The sequence below is a fragment of the Salvelinus fontinalis genome, chromosome 27 (genome assembly GCF_029448725.1).
Source record: "Salvelinus fontinalis isolate EN_2023a chromosome 27, ASM2944872v1, whole genome shotgun sequence".
NCBI lineage: Eukaryota > Metazoa > Chordata > Actinopteri > Salmoniformes > Salmonidae > Salvelinus > Salvelinus fontinalis.
The window spans coordinates 3,421,104-3,436,023 of NC_074691.1; the positions used below are offsets into that span (position 1 = coordinate 3,421,104).

Below are 14,920 nucleotides of genomic sequence, written 5' to 3' on the forward strand. Positions count from 1 at the left end.
ATAGAATTATGGTCAGATTTGCCAAATGGAGGGGGGTGGAGAGCTTTGTATGCATCTGGGTGTGTGTGGAGTAAAGGTGGTCTAGGATTTTTTTCCCTCTGGTTGCACATGTGACCTGCTGGTAAATATTTGGTAAAACTGATTTAAGTTTGCCTGCATTAAAGTCACCGGCCACTAGGAGCGCCACTTCTGGGTGAGCATTTTCTTCTTTGCATATGGCCTTATAGAGTTGGTTGAGAGCGGTCTTAGTGCCAGCTTTGTTCTGTGTTGGTAAATAGACGGCTACGAATAATATAGATGAGAACTCTCTAGGTAGATAGTGTGGTCTACAGCTTATCATAAGGTACTCTACCTCAGGCGAGCAAAACCGTAAGACTTCTTCAATATTACTCATCGCGCACCACAAATAGACACACACCCCCACCCCTCGTCTTACCAGAGGTAGCGTCTCTGTTCTGCCTGTGCATGAAAAATCCTGCTAGCTCTATATTGTCCATATCGTCGTTCAGCCATGTCTCGGTGAAAAATAAGCTGTTACAGTTTTTAATGTCCCGTTGGTAGGATAATCTTAATCGTAGATCATCAGTTTTATTTTCCAATGATTGCACGTTAGCAAGAAGAACGGATGGCAGTGGGAGGTTATCGCTCGCCTACGGATTCTACACAAAACGCAAAACAATTTACATGCCCTGTGTCTAGTGTGCGCTTTACGCATGTACATTGAAAGGATCTGGGATATCCAGTTATGTACCAGCTTTTTGTCTGTTTTGCTATTCCAGCTCAAGTAAAGCCACTCTCTAAACAGCGTCTCTCCCACTGGCATATAGCAGCAAGGGGCAAGGGTTACCTGGCAATGTACAGGGTCTCCAAAAGGGGTCTGGCAGCGTCTTGGGCGTTGTTTAAAGGGTTGACTGTAGGAGATATTTGTGCTGCGGAGAGTTTGGCATCGCCACACACATTTGGGAGGTTTTTATTTCGCTTGGATGTCTGTGCTCACAGTGTGCTTAAGGCTGTGACAGGGGAAAGTCACTAGGCAGCATGCTGTGTGCCCAATTTAAAAAATATATATATATCTCACCTTTATTTAACCAGGTTAATTAACTCTTCTACATTTGCACACACTGTACATAGATTTTTCTTATTTTTCTATTGTGTTATTGACTGTACGTTTGTTTATGTGTAACTCTGTGTTGTTTTTGTTGCACTGCTTTGCTTTATCTTGGCCAGGTCGCAGTTGTAAATGAGAACTTGTTCTCAACTGGCCTACCTGGTTAAATAACGGTGAAATAAAAAAAAGAAAATAAATAAAAATGCGTGGGAATAATTTGGAACAGATTTCGAAAATGAAAATCACTTGGAGCTGACCCTGATACAGCACACCCCACTCTTATTCTGTCTGAGGACAGTAAATAAGTATACAACCAGAAGACAGATTCTCATTGAAAACCCCAAAAGAGTGTGTGTGTGTGTCCTAGGAAAGAAGGGCTTCTCCTCTGGTCAATTTTACTATGAGGTGCAGATCAAGGGGGAAGACTGATTGGGGTTTAGGAGTGACAGAAGAGTCCATCAACAGGAAGAGAAACATTTGCCTGAGACTTGAGAATGGCTACTGGACAATATGGCTGAGGAAGGGAAATTAGCATGAAGCTCTTGATAAACCTTGCTGTCCCACTCCTCCTGAGAGCGAAGCCCCAGAAGGTGGGAGTATTTTTGGATTATGAGGAGGGTCAGGTATCCTTCTATGATGTGGAGGTTAGATCTCATACAGTATCTACTCTTTCACTGGCCATACCTTCGCTGAGGCACTACCCATACTTTGGCCCCAAGCCCAATGATGGTGGTAAAAACTCTGCCCCGCTGATCATCACTCTTGTCAATCAAACAGTTGGAATTGTAGCTTTTTATTTTTTTTAAAGCGATTTATAAAAAGAAAATGCTTAATTAAATCGCTCCGTTATCAAGCACAGCAAAATACATGTAGATATCATTGAATAAATATGAATGTTCTTATTGTTTGTGTATTTTAATTTTCAAGTCAAATCCAACTTGTAAAATAAGAACATTTGCAGCCCCCCTGCTCCTTTCATATTTATTTTGAACCCGACAAACCCACCAGTCCCTGCTGGTGATAGCATACCCATATCGCGACGCTGCCACCACAATGCTTGAAAAGACAGGCTTTCCTGGATTTTGTGTTGTAGGCTTGTGTTGTATTGGATTTTTTCTTTATGCCCCCCAAAATATGTTTTTTTATGTGTTGTCTTGCCTTATTACTTAACGGCCTTGTTGCAAACAGAATGAAAGATTTGGAGTGGATTTTGTAACACATGCTTCCTTTTAACTTTGTCATACGGGCCAGTCATGTGGAGTGAATGCAGTGTTGTTCATCGTCTGTATTTTCAATCAATACACCTTCATTTATATTTTTTTTATTAATTTGGAAAATGTTCTATAATTTGTTGTTTACTTTGAAAATGTGGAGTAGGTTGTGTAGATTGGTAGGAATAATCCAATGTAATCCCTTTTTAGATGACATTTTAAGGCATTAAAATGTGTGTCGACTTTCTCTAGCGACTTTATACCACTGGTGCGTGTGTTCACAACTCATGTCTGTCTGTGTATGCATATACAGTACCATTTTATGATATGAGGGGATCATATGTTTCCCCAACAGATTGGAACATGGGACCCTCCCAGTGGGCTGAACATGACAGAGGACCACAAGAGCAAGACGTCGAACATCACTGACTCTCTGGCTAACAAATCCCTCCGCGTCTCCACCATACTGGTAAACATACATTTGGCTAGTTCTCTTTCTTTCTGCGGCCTCACATATGCACACAGCAGGATCACTGAAGTCATGACGACTGAGAGGAGAGATTGAATCAGTGGGGTGCCCAATCAAAAAACGACAAATGGGTAAAATAATATGTTTAGGGGGGAAATCCACCCAAAATAACTCATTCATTTCATTTACAGTGTTAAATAACACTAATATGTGAGAACAATATTTTTTTGTGAACAAATGTTTCATTTTGGCGATTTAAAATGGCGACATAAATGGGACGGAGTGCATGGTAGTCTATTGGGCGCTAGCTCAAAAACCCAACATTAGCATGAATTTCATCAACAAGAAGTACAACATTACAAATCTTTTCCGAGATGTGAGATAATTAACTTGCTATCTGTAATATCGTATAGCTTTGGAATTGTGACATTACGTACCTTTGACGAAAATAGGCACGTTTCTCGACATATGAGAGGGGATTAGTTTAGCAACTGCATGACATAGCATGACAATTTGCACGCGACTGGTCGACAGTGTCTGCTGTGTGGGGTGTTACACATTCCTTCATTCATTGGGTTCCTATCTCCTTTCTATAATATCTCTGTCAATGGCACCATGCAATGCACCCTGGTCAAAAAATGTGCTAAACCCGTCGTTAAATCAGAAATATCTCGAGGTAAGAATATCGCTAAAATATGGTCAATAGCTCATTCGAGAGAAGACATCCTCTCGAGTTATGACATCGTCCAGTATTGAAATCTGACACGTATGATGGACATTTTCGTGATCTAAAAGTCGTAGTCCTATTAACTTCCAGTGTAGTGAGATTGACCTTATCACAGTGCTACATCATACCGGACGGATTTCTCCCAGCTTGAACGCCAATAACTCAGATACATACACAAAACATGAAATCACCCAGGGAATCGATAGCACATAGAGATGCACAAAAACAGTATATCATTCAAAATGGGTGAACCTTTCCTTTAATTGTGTAGATAATCCTCTAAGAAAACCAATGGTCCAAACCTCATGTCTCTATCATGATCTGTATTTACCCTTGTAGAATGGCCAAACTGAGGGTGATTAAATCAATGCAGGCCAGAGAAAAAAAATCTGGGAAATAGCTTTGCGTCTGCTAGGCTGGATTCTGTGCGAGAGTTAAGGCTAACTGACAGGCTCACCATTGAACTGGTCATCTTTCTTCTCGAATCCAGAGGACATAAAGCATATACACATACACACTACCGTTCAAAAGTTTGGGGTCACTTAGAAATGTCCTTGTTTTCCATGAAAACATACATGAAATGAGTTGCAAAATGAATAGGAAATATAGTCAAGACGTTGACATGGTTAGAAATAAGGATTTTTGTGTCCTTCAAACTTTGCTTTCTTCAAAGAATCCTCCATTTGAAGCAATTACAGCTTTGCAGACCTTTGGCATTCTAGTTGTCAATTTGTTGAGGTAATCTGAAGAGATTTCACCCCATGCTTCCTGAAGCACCTCCCACAAATTGGATTGGTTTGATGGGCACTTCTTACGTACCATACGGTCAAGCTGCTCCCACAACAGCTCAATAGGGTTGAGATCCGGTGACTGTGCTGGCCACTCCATTATAGACAGAATACCAGCTGACTGCTTCTTCCCTAACTAGTTCTGGCATAGTTTGGAGCTTTGGGTCATTGTCCTGTTGTAGGAGGAAATTGGCTCCAATTAAGCCCCATCCACAGAGTATAGCATAGCGTTGCAAAATGGAGTGATCGCCTTCCTTCTTCAAGATCCCTTTTACCATGTACAAATCTCCCACTTTACCACCACCAAGGCACCCCCAAACATCACATAGCCTCCACCATGCTTGACAGATGGCGTCAAGCACACCTCCAGCATCTTTTCATTTTTTCTGCATCTCACGAACTTTCTTCTTTGTGATCCGAACACCTCAAACTTAGATTCGTCTGTCCATAACACTTTTTCCCAATCTTCCTCTGTCCAGTGTCTGTGTTCTTTTGGTCATCTTAATCTTTTATTTTTATTGGCCAGTCTGAGATATGGCTTTTTCTTTGCAACTCTGCCTAGAAGGACAGCATCCCGGAGTCGCCTCTTCATTATTGACGTTGAGACTGGTGTTTTGCAGGTACTATTTAATGAAGCTGCTCGTTGAGGACTTGTGAGGCGTCTGTTTCTCCAACTAGACACTCTAATGTACTTGTCCTCTTGCTCAGTTCTGCACCAGGGCCTCCCACTTCTCTTTCTATTCTGGTTAGAGAAAGTTTTCAGCTGTGCTAACATAATTGCAAAAGGGTTTTCTAATGATCAATTAGCCTTTTAAAATGATAAACTTGGACTAGCTGTAACGGCTTTCTTCCAGGGGTGAAGGAGAGGACCAAAGTGCAGCGTGGCTAGTGTTCAACATGTTTAATTAAAGAACAAGTGAAACACTACAAACAACATACAAAATAACAAATGTGGAAAAAACCGAGACAGACCTATCTGGTGCAGACAAAACACAGAGACATGAAACAACCACCCACAATCCCCAACACAAAACAGGCCACCTATATATGATTCTCAATCAGGGACAACGATTGACAGCTGTCTCTGATTGAGAACCATATTAGGCTGAACACAGAAACAGACAAACTAGACACACAACATAGAATTCCCACCCAGCTCACGTCCTGACCAACACTAAACAAGCAAAACACATAAGAACTCTGGTCAGGACGTTACACTAGCTAACACAATGTGCCATTGGAACACAGGAGTGATGGTTGATGGTTGCTGATAATGGGCCTCTGTACGCCTATGTAGATGTCCCATTAAAAAAATCTGCCGTTTCCAGCTACAATAGTAGTTTCCAACATTAACAATGTTAACACTGTATTTCTGATCAATTTGATGTTATTTTAATGGACCAAAAAAAAGGGCATTTCTAAGTGACCTCTAATTTCGAACGGTTGTGTAGAAGTAAGATTTTGAGACATAGCATGTATTATTTTCATATATTAGTGCTTTTCTTTATGCAACATTCCTGTTATTTTTAGAAGTTGTCTCACAAAAACAAACGTATCTCGGTGGAATGTAAATTAGCCACTGAGCGTCCTTTTTATTTTCAAAGCCTTTTACGTTTAATTCAGCTCGTGTCATGCTAATTTAGCTTTTTGCGACCCACGGAAACAACTTTGCAGACAACCACCACAACATGTAAAATGCTAAAGTTGTTGTGAGAAAGCAACACTGCTCTGTCAACAGAGCTCGGTGCTTATTATCGGATGTATTAGGTTACGAAATCCGACTTTTTGGATATAATGTTAATCCTATGTTAGAGAAAGACGCGACTGAATAATTCAGGACATGAAGAATATTATTTGTCTTGCTTAAATGTATTTCATAAATATAAAAAACATGAGCTGGCATAACACCCAGAATATTAGTTTGTGGGAGGTGCTTACTAACTATCAAAAGAAAAAAGTTGCACACTCCATGTATAATCTCCCAGCAATTTAATGGGTATTTACCAACGTTTCGGCATCACTGTGCCTTCCTCAGGGTGATGTCATGAATACTTGAACCAGGTTATGTAGACACATATTAGTGTAACCAATGACAGTAGTGAGGGGTGTGTCATAATGATTAAGTGATTAAGTGAATTAAAATGAATTAGTGAAACTGCAAAAAAAATTGTATATGTGTAACGGCGGCCTTCCCTCTCTTCACTAGAAGAGGGGGTGAAACAGGGATCGGACCAACACGCTGAACACAGAAACAGACGAACTAGACACACAACATAGAATTCCCACCCAGCTCACGTCCTGACCAACACTAAACAAGCAAAACACATAAGAACTCTGGTCAGGACGTTACAGTACCCCCCCCCCACCCCCCGCCCCCTGAGGTGCGGACTCCGAACGCACCCCTAAAACTCAAGGGGAGGGTCTGGGTGGGCATCTGTCCGCGGTGGCGGCTCCGGCGGTGGACGAGGACACCACTCCACCACTGTCTTTGTCCCCCTCCTTAGTGTCCTTTGAGTGACGACCCTCACCCACGACCTTGGCATAAGAATCCTCACCATGGCCCCAACATGATTTAGGAGGTAGCTCAGGACAGAGAGGTAGCTCAGGACAGAGAGGTAGCTCAGGACAGAGAGGTAGCTCAGGACAGAGAGGTAGCTCAGGACAGAGAGGTAGCTCAGGACAGAGAGGTAGCTCAGGACAGAGAGGTAGCTCAGGACAGAGAGGTAGCTCAGGAGGAGAGGCAGCTCAGGACTGAATGGCAGCTCCGGACTGAGTGGCAGCTCCGGACTGTAGGGCAGCTCATGACTGTAGGGCCGCTCATGACTGTAGGGCCGCTCATGACTGTAGGGCCGCTCATGACTGTAGGGCCGCTCATGACTGTAGGGCCGCTCATGACTGTAGGGCAGCTCATGACTGTAGGGCAGCTCATGACTGTAGGGCAGCTCATGACTGTAGGGCAGCTCATGACTGGCTGGCGGCTCTGGCGGCTCCTGACTGGCTGGCGGCTCTGGCGGCTCCTGACTGGCTGGCGGCTCTGGCGGCTCCTGACTGACGGACGGCTCTAGCGGCTCCTGACTGGCGGACGGCTCTAATGGCTCGGGACAGACGGGCGGCTCTAATGGCTCGTGGCAGACGGATGGCTCAGATGGCGCTGGGCAGACGGATGACTCAGATGGCGCTGGTCAGACGGATGGCTCAGATGGCGCTGGGCAGACGGATGGCTCAGATGGCGCTGGGCAGACGGATGGCTCAGATGGCGCTGGGCAGACGGATGGCTCAGATGGTGTTGGGCAGGCAGGCAGCTCAGACGGCGCTGGGCAGACGAGCAGTGCAGGCGGCGTTGAGCAGACGGCCGACTCTGACCTGCTGAGGCGCACAGTAGGCCTGGTGCGTGGTGCCGGAACTGGTGGTACCGGACTGGAGACACGCACCTCAAGGCTAGTGCGGGGAACAGGAACAGGGCACATTGGACTCTCGAGGCGCACTATAGCCCTGGTGCGTGGTACCGGAACTGGAGGTACCGGGCTGAGGGCACGCACCTCAGGGCGAGTGCGGGGAGAAGGAACAGTGCGTACAGGGCTCTGGGGACGCACAGGAGGCTTGGTGCGTGGTGCCTGAACTGCAGGTACTGGGCTGGAGACACGCACCATAGGGAGAGTGCGTGGAGGAGGAACAGGCCTCTGGAGACGCACTGGAAGCCTGGTGCGTGGTGTAGGCACTGGTGGTACTGGGCTGGGGACACGCACCATAAGGTGAGTGCGGGGTGCTGGAACTGGAGGAAATGGGCTGGGGCGGGAAGGTGGCGCCGGATATACCGGACCGTGCAGACGTACTGGCTCCCTTGAGCACCGAGCCTGCCCAACCTTACCTGGTTGAATGCTCCCCGTAGCCCGTCCAGTGGGGGGAGGTGGAATAACCCGCACTGGGCTGTGTTGGCGAACCGGGGACACCATGCGTAAGGTTGGTGCCATGTACACCGGCCCGAGGAGACGTACTGGAGGCCAGATATGTAGAGCCGGCTTCATGGCACTTGGCTCAATGCTCAATCTAGCCCGGCCAGTGCGGGGAGGTGGAATAACCCGCACCGGGCTATGCACACGTACAGGAGACACCGTGCGCTCTTCCGCATAACACGGTGTCTGCCCGTACTCCCGCTCTCCACGGTAAGCATGGGAAGTGGGCGCAGGTCTCCTACCTGTCTCCTACCTGTCAACACCGACCACCTGTCTATTTCCTCCCAAGTGGTGTAACCCAGATCCGGCTCCTGCTGCCGAGCTAGCTCCTCGAAACGCCGCCTCTCTGCTTTTGCTGCCTCCAGCTCTGCTTTGGGGCGGCGATACTCCTCTGGCTCTGCCCAGGGTCCTTTTCCGTCCAGCTCGTCCTCCCATGTCCATTTCTCCTGGTCCCGCTGCTGCTGCTGCTGCCACTGCTGCCCGTTGCTACGCTGCTTGGTCCGAGATTGGTGGGTGGTTCTGTAACGGCGGCCTTCCCTCTCTTCACTAGAAGAGGGGGTGAAACAGGGATCGGACCAACACGCAGCGTAGCCAGTGCTCTACATGTTTAATTAACAAAACTACTGTGAACACTAAACAAATAACAAAAGTGGCAAACCGATACAGACCTATCTGGTGCAGAATACAAACACAGAGACAGGAAACAACCACCCACAATCCCCAACACAAAACAAGCCACCTATATATGATTCTCAATCAGGGACAACGGTTGACAGCTGTCTCTGATTGAGAACCATATTAGGCTGAACACAGAAACAGACGAACTAGACACAAAACATAGAATTCCCACCCAGCTCACGTCCTGACCAACACTAAACAAGCAAAACACATAAGAACTCTGGTCAGGACGTTACAATATGGCATATTAAATATATTACGCTATTGTTAACATATAGAAACATAATGGAATGTTGTACATCGTATTATCGTCAACATACATTATTGTTTCATTCAATTTCACATAATTTCGTATTTAGTTTTTGTTACATGTAATTTTGGTTCAACCTTAATATATAATGAGTATCATCAACAGGGGGAACATGTCAGGTGTACGCTAATAAGCTGTAAAAAATAAATGTTACATTTATAAGACTTGTTCATATAAGAAAATGTGGTCATAAGGGCCTGAGATCAAAGTCAATATTCAGACCACTAGGGGTCAATGTCTATAGAGAGGATATCCAGTAAGCCTCCCTTTGTAGTAGTAGGATCTTGATGTTACCTCCTCTCCCCCAAACGTAATGCATGCATATAGGTCTACTGAAGCTCTGATTAGCTATGGCACACCAGTCTGATATGTTTTTATTAGGTTTTATTTACTGCAGTGTCTATAAATTGTCCAAACGCACAACCGCTTTCCCACTCTATATTGCTATAGAATCTTCAGCAATGCTTTACTTTCGTCAGCCCCAAACATTCTATGAAAGTATGAAAATGTGAAAATGACCATATCCAAGTGCTTGCTTGTCAGACATTGTAAAAAAAAAAAAGAAGAGTCAAATTTTCCCTGGGGGTGTACAGTGCATTCAGAAGGTATTCAGACCCCTTGACTTCTTCCACATTTTGTTACGTTACAGCCGTATTCTAAAATTGACTCAATCGTTTTCCCCCTCATCAATCTACACACAATACCCCATACTGACAAAGCAAAAACAGGTATTTAGACATTATTGCAAATGTTTCAAAATGAAAAAATGAAATTTAACATTTACATTTAAAAAAGTATTCAGACGCTTTACTCAGTACTTTGTTGAAGCACCTTTGGCAGCGATTAAAGCCTTGAGTCTTCTTGGGTATGACGCTACAAGCTTGGCACACCTGTATTTGGGGAGTTTCTCCTATTCTTCTTTGCAGATCCTCTCAAGCTCTGTCAGGTTGGATGGGGAGTGTAGCTGCACAGCTATTTTCAGGTCTCTCCAGAGATGTTTGATCGGGTTCAAGTCTGGGCTCTGGCTGGGCCACTAAAGGACATTCAGAGACTTGTCACTAAGTGCGTTGTCTTCGCTGTGTGCTTAGGATCATTGTCCTGTTGGAAGGTGAACCTTCACCCCAGTCAGAGGTCCTGAGCGCTCTGGAGCAGGTTTTCTTTAAGGATCTCTCTGTATATTGCTCCGTTCATCTTTCCCTCAATCCTGACTAGTCTCCAAGTCCCTGCAGCTGAAAAACATCCCCACAGCATGATGCTGCCACCACCATGCTTCGCCGTTAGGATGGTGCCAGGTTTCCTCCAGACATGACGCTTGGCATTCAGGCCAAAGAGTTCAATCTTGGTTTCATCAGACCAGAGAATCTTGATTCTCATGGTCTGAGAGTCCTTTAGGTACATTTTGGCAAACTCCAAGCTGTCCGGTGCCTTTTACTGAGGAGTGACTTCCGTCTGGCAACTCTACAATCATTGCCTCATTGGTGAAGTGCTGCAGAGATGGTTGTCCTTCTGGAAGGTTCTCCCATCTCCACAGAGGAACTCTGGAGCTCTGTCAGATTGACCATTGGGTTCTTGGTCACCTCCCTGACCAAGGCCCTTCTCCCCCAGATTGCTTAGTTTGGCCAGCTCTAGGAATAATGTTGGTTGTTCCAAACTTCCATTTAAGACTGATGGAGGCCACTGTGTTCTTGGGGTCCTTCAATGCTGCAGACATGGTGCCCTTCCCCAGATCTGTGCCTTGACACAATCCTTTTGAATAAGGATGAAACTGAAAATAAGGCTGAAACAAAATGTGGAAAAAGGGAAGGGGTCTGAATACAGATTTTAATATAATTTCAGCTTTCTAAAACGCTGTCAGTTCCACTTTAACCCCTCGGCTACCTGCTGCCCCATAGCTGGAGTATGATGTATGTTTTTCTCTGCTCTCTTTTGACATCATTCTCTTTCTTGTCCTTTTTTTACCACTCTTTGTTGCCGTCCTGCTCTGCTTTATGATCTGTCTTTTCTCATCCCTATCTCTACCTCTCTCTCGCCTCCTACCGCCTCCCTTTGTCTTTACCTCCTCCCTTTGCCTCTTCCTCCTTTCTACCTCTCTCTGCCTCTCTCCCCCTTTCCACCCTCTCCCTCCTTTCTTCCTCCTCCCTCTTTCACTCTACCTTCTCCCCATCCCTCCCACCCCATCTTTCCTTAACAGGTGGAGCCCTACGTGATGTTCAAGAAGTCCGACAAGCCGCTGTACGGAAACGACCGCTTCGAGGGCTATTGCATCGACCTGCTCCGCGAGCTCTCGGGGATCCTGGGCTTTCACTATGAGGTGAGTGTTTTTCCATGTGGCTCAGTTGGTAGAGCATGGGGCTTGCAATGCCAGGGTTGTGGGTTTGATCTCCATGGGGGAACAGTATGAAAATGAATGCACATACTACTACTACCACAACCATAACCAGACCAACAAAGGGTCAGTATATGGGAAGATATTTGTGAAGACAGGGTTTGAGAAATTGTGTCACTTGGAGCCGGTGCGTTGCGGGATGAACGTCATATTACGTTTCTTGTTGTTACCTTTATAATTAATAGCACTGTTATTATTATTATTAGGTGCGTCTGGTGGAGGACGGCAAGTATGGGGCGCTGGAGGAGAGCACGGGCCAGTGGAATGGCATGGTCAGGGAGCTCATGGACCACGTGAGTAGTGGAGTGGAGGAGTGTACTGTGATGGTTCCCGTGGTGGCTATTGGTGTGTTGCCGTGGTGATGAGGATACGGTTTGGCAGATAATGTATACAATGGAGAATGGGCTTTGAATAGGTGCAGAGGTTTTGACTTTATAGGGTCTGTTTGGGTCTACACCAATTACACGAAGGACGCTTTTTAGTCCTTTGACTTCCCAGTTCTCACCAAGTCTTGCACATTTCTCATATTGCATATTTATTTAGCAAGGTAAGTCATTGAGAACAAGTTTTAAATTCAAGCAATAAGGCCAGAGGGGGTGAGGTATATGGCCAATATACCACGGCTAAGGGCTGTTCTTAGGCAAGACGTGAAATGAAGTGCCTGGATACACCCCTTAGCTGTGGCACAGTATAGAAGCCATATACCACAAACTCCCTTATTGCTATTACAAACTGGTTACCAACATAAACAGAACAGTAAACAAGTATTTTTGTGACATACTCGTGGTATATTGTCTGATGTACCATGGCTTTCAGCCAATCAGCATCCAGGACCTAAACTAATTTACAATAACAACCTAGTTCAAATGACTTCACTGATTTTCCCTTGTCCTTCCAGAATCCACACATTCTCAGTGACTGGTCAAAGTGGTGACAGAGAGGAGATCCTATATCTGATAGTTTCTTGCAAGCCCCAGTTTCTGATGTGATACCACAGCCCCTGATTGGTCGACTATCTCCACCCCACAATCTATGTCCAAATTGTATTGGTTCTAATTTGATACCATATCCCCTAATTGGTGGACTCCTCCAACCTCCCAATGTATGTCCTAATTTGATTGGTTTTGATGTGATACCACAGCTTCTGATTGGTGGACTCCAATTCCTTCCCCGATCTCTGTCCACAGAAAGCAGACCTAGTGGTGGCTCCTTTGGCCATTACCTACGTGAGGGAGAAGGTCATCGACTTCTCCAAGCCCTTCATGACCCTGGGTATAAGTATCCTCTACCGCAAGCCCAACGGAACCAACCCGGGCGTCTTCTCCTTCCTCAACCCCCTCTCACCCGATATCTGGATGTATATTCTGCTGGCTTACTTGGGTGTCAGTTGTGTGCTGTTTGTCATAGCCAGGTAACATGCATCCCTCACCGCTCGCTTTCACAAACCCGACAGTGGCTTTTCTCTCCGTCTTACGATACGAGCACAAGCCCAGAGTGTGAAGTTATTCTACCTGTGAAACAAACTCTATTCCCCACAGGAAAGCTTTGACAGTGTGTGAATTAAGTCCGACTGACTGAGGCAGTACAAATGCCCTTAAGCTCTGTAAAGCTATCTTATGTAAAGTGCTGTGGACATGCCCTGGCTTAACCTCAGACCGAGGGAAATATGAAACAATCGAGTGAGGTAGAGCTAAAGCACTGTATAAGTAACCTATGGCCTTGCCCGGCCTTTGGTTATATATTGGTTTGTTCAGTGTTATGGAGCTGAGTACAGTGTGTTTATGCAGCTATTATAAGTAGAGTTAGACTTATTTTTCTGGTTGCAAAAAATTACATCTTTTGATGGTTGTAATCTGACGTTTCTGCATCCATAAAAGCACTTTACAACAACAATATGATGCCATTATGACATCCCATGCCCAACGTCGCCCGCTTTTTGGTAGAATTCCCCTGGAGCCTTTGCTAATGTAGAAAAGGGTTCATTATCCCCAGAACTCTAGGGTGGCAGCTGTTGATTGTTCTTCGGTTTGACCCCAAGAGTTTTGTGGTTAATATACGTTTTCCAACTGTTACTGGCCTTTTGATCACCTGAAAGGAAGGCAACAACTGTCACCTAAGTTGGTTCAGAATATGCACTTGTTTTATTGTCATCTTCATCAAAGGTATGTTGGGTAAGTTTCTCTATATTTTCAATGTGGCCTTTACACGGTTTTAAGTTTACGCAGTAGACACAGTCAAATGAACGCAGATATAGCTGCAACATTGTCTGCGTACCTGCATGCTTGTGTGTGTATGAAAGTGTGCTTATTATAACAGATTCACTTATTATAACAAACGTCCTTAACCACACTCTAGTGATGAATAACCTTGCTTGAAACATGAGGACTTGGTCTTGGAGGCTTTAGCTCAGCAGGCTTAAACAGTGCTATGGCAATTAAGGAAACCTGGGTTTGAACCCAGGAAATCACACCAATATTGCCCATACTATAGTCTTCTTTATCAGAAAAGTATTCCTCTCTCGCCTCCATATGGGTGTTGATGTGCGATAGCTCTAAGTCTGATGTACTGATTTCTGCCCAGGCGTCAACTTGCTCTCTCATAATTGTAGTATTGACCTGCAAACAGATCCATTGGTTAAGTCCCTATATGTGAAGGATGGTGTTTTCTTTAATCCCCTAGAAATAGAATCGTAGTGCAGCCATAGATGGAGGTATGTCAGTAGTAAAACAGTAAAACCTCCGATCTCTACGGATTTAAAAGCTCATTCCACCCACATCTGAAGGGCTAAAAGGAAGTGACTCATTTTCCTATAATCGTCAGAATAAAAAAATGTCATATTCCTAAACTGTTTCCTCCGACATTTGGTTATTTCTTCACTCTTTCTTGATTCACTCAGAGGGTGTTCTCAATCATAGAACACGTACGTATACAGTCGCAAAATATATCACAGAAAACTTGGCCAGCGCATGTGACATTAGCAACAAGGCCCCTGTCATTACATGTAAACATGTAATTGCTCCTTACGCCAGCTTACACACTAGATAAGTACATGGCACAGTGTTACCTCAGGCTCTCTCGTCTCGCACACACACACACTGTCTCCTTGTAACCGCTGGCAAACGTGCGCCTGCCGCACAATGTCCACCACAAACACACACTATCTCTCTCTCTCTCTCTCTCTTACACACCTCTCCTCAGATGCCCTGAGGCAATAAAGAAACCGATCAATAAAGCTGGCTCGAGTAATTTCATCCAGCAGACAGATGATAGGAGGGTGCCTGTTGGGTTAT

The 14,920-nt window shown here is 45.1% G+C and overlaps 1 pseudogene; it reads left to right on the top strand.

The window, feature by feature from the left end:
- The window catches only part of LOC129824876 (glutamate receptor ionotropic, kainate 2-like), a 185,209-nt pseudogene that overhangs the window by 132,606 nt on the left and 37,683 nt on the right, over positions 1-14,920 (top strand).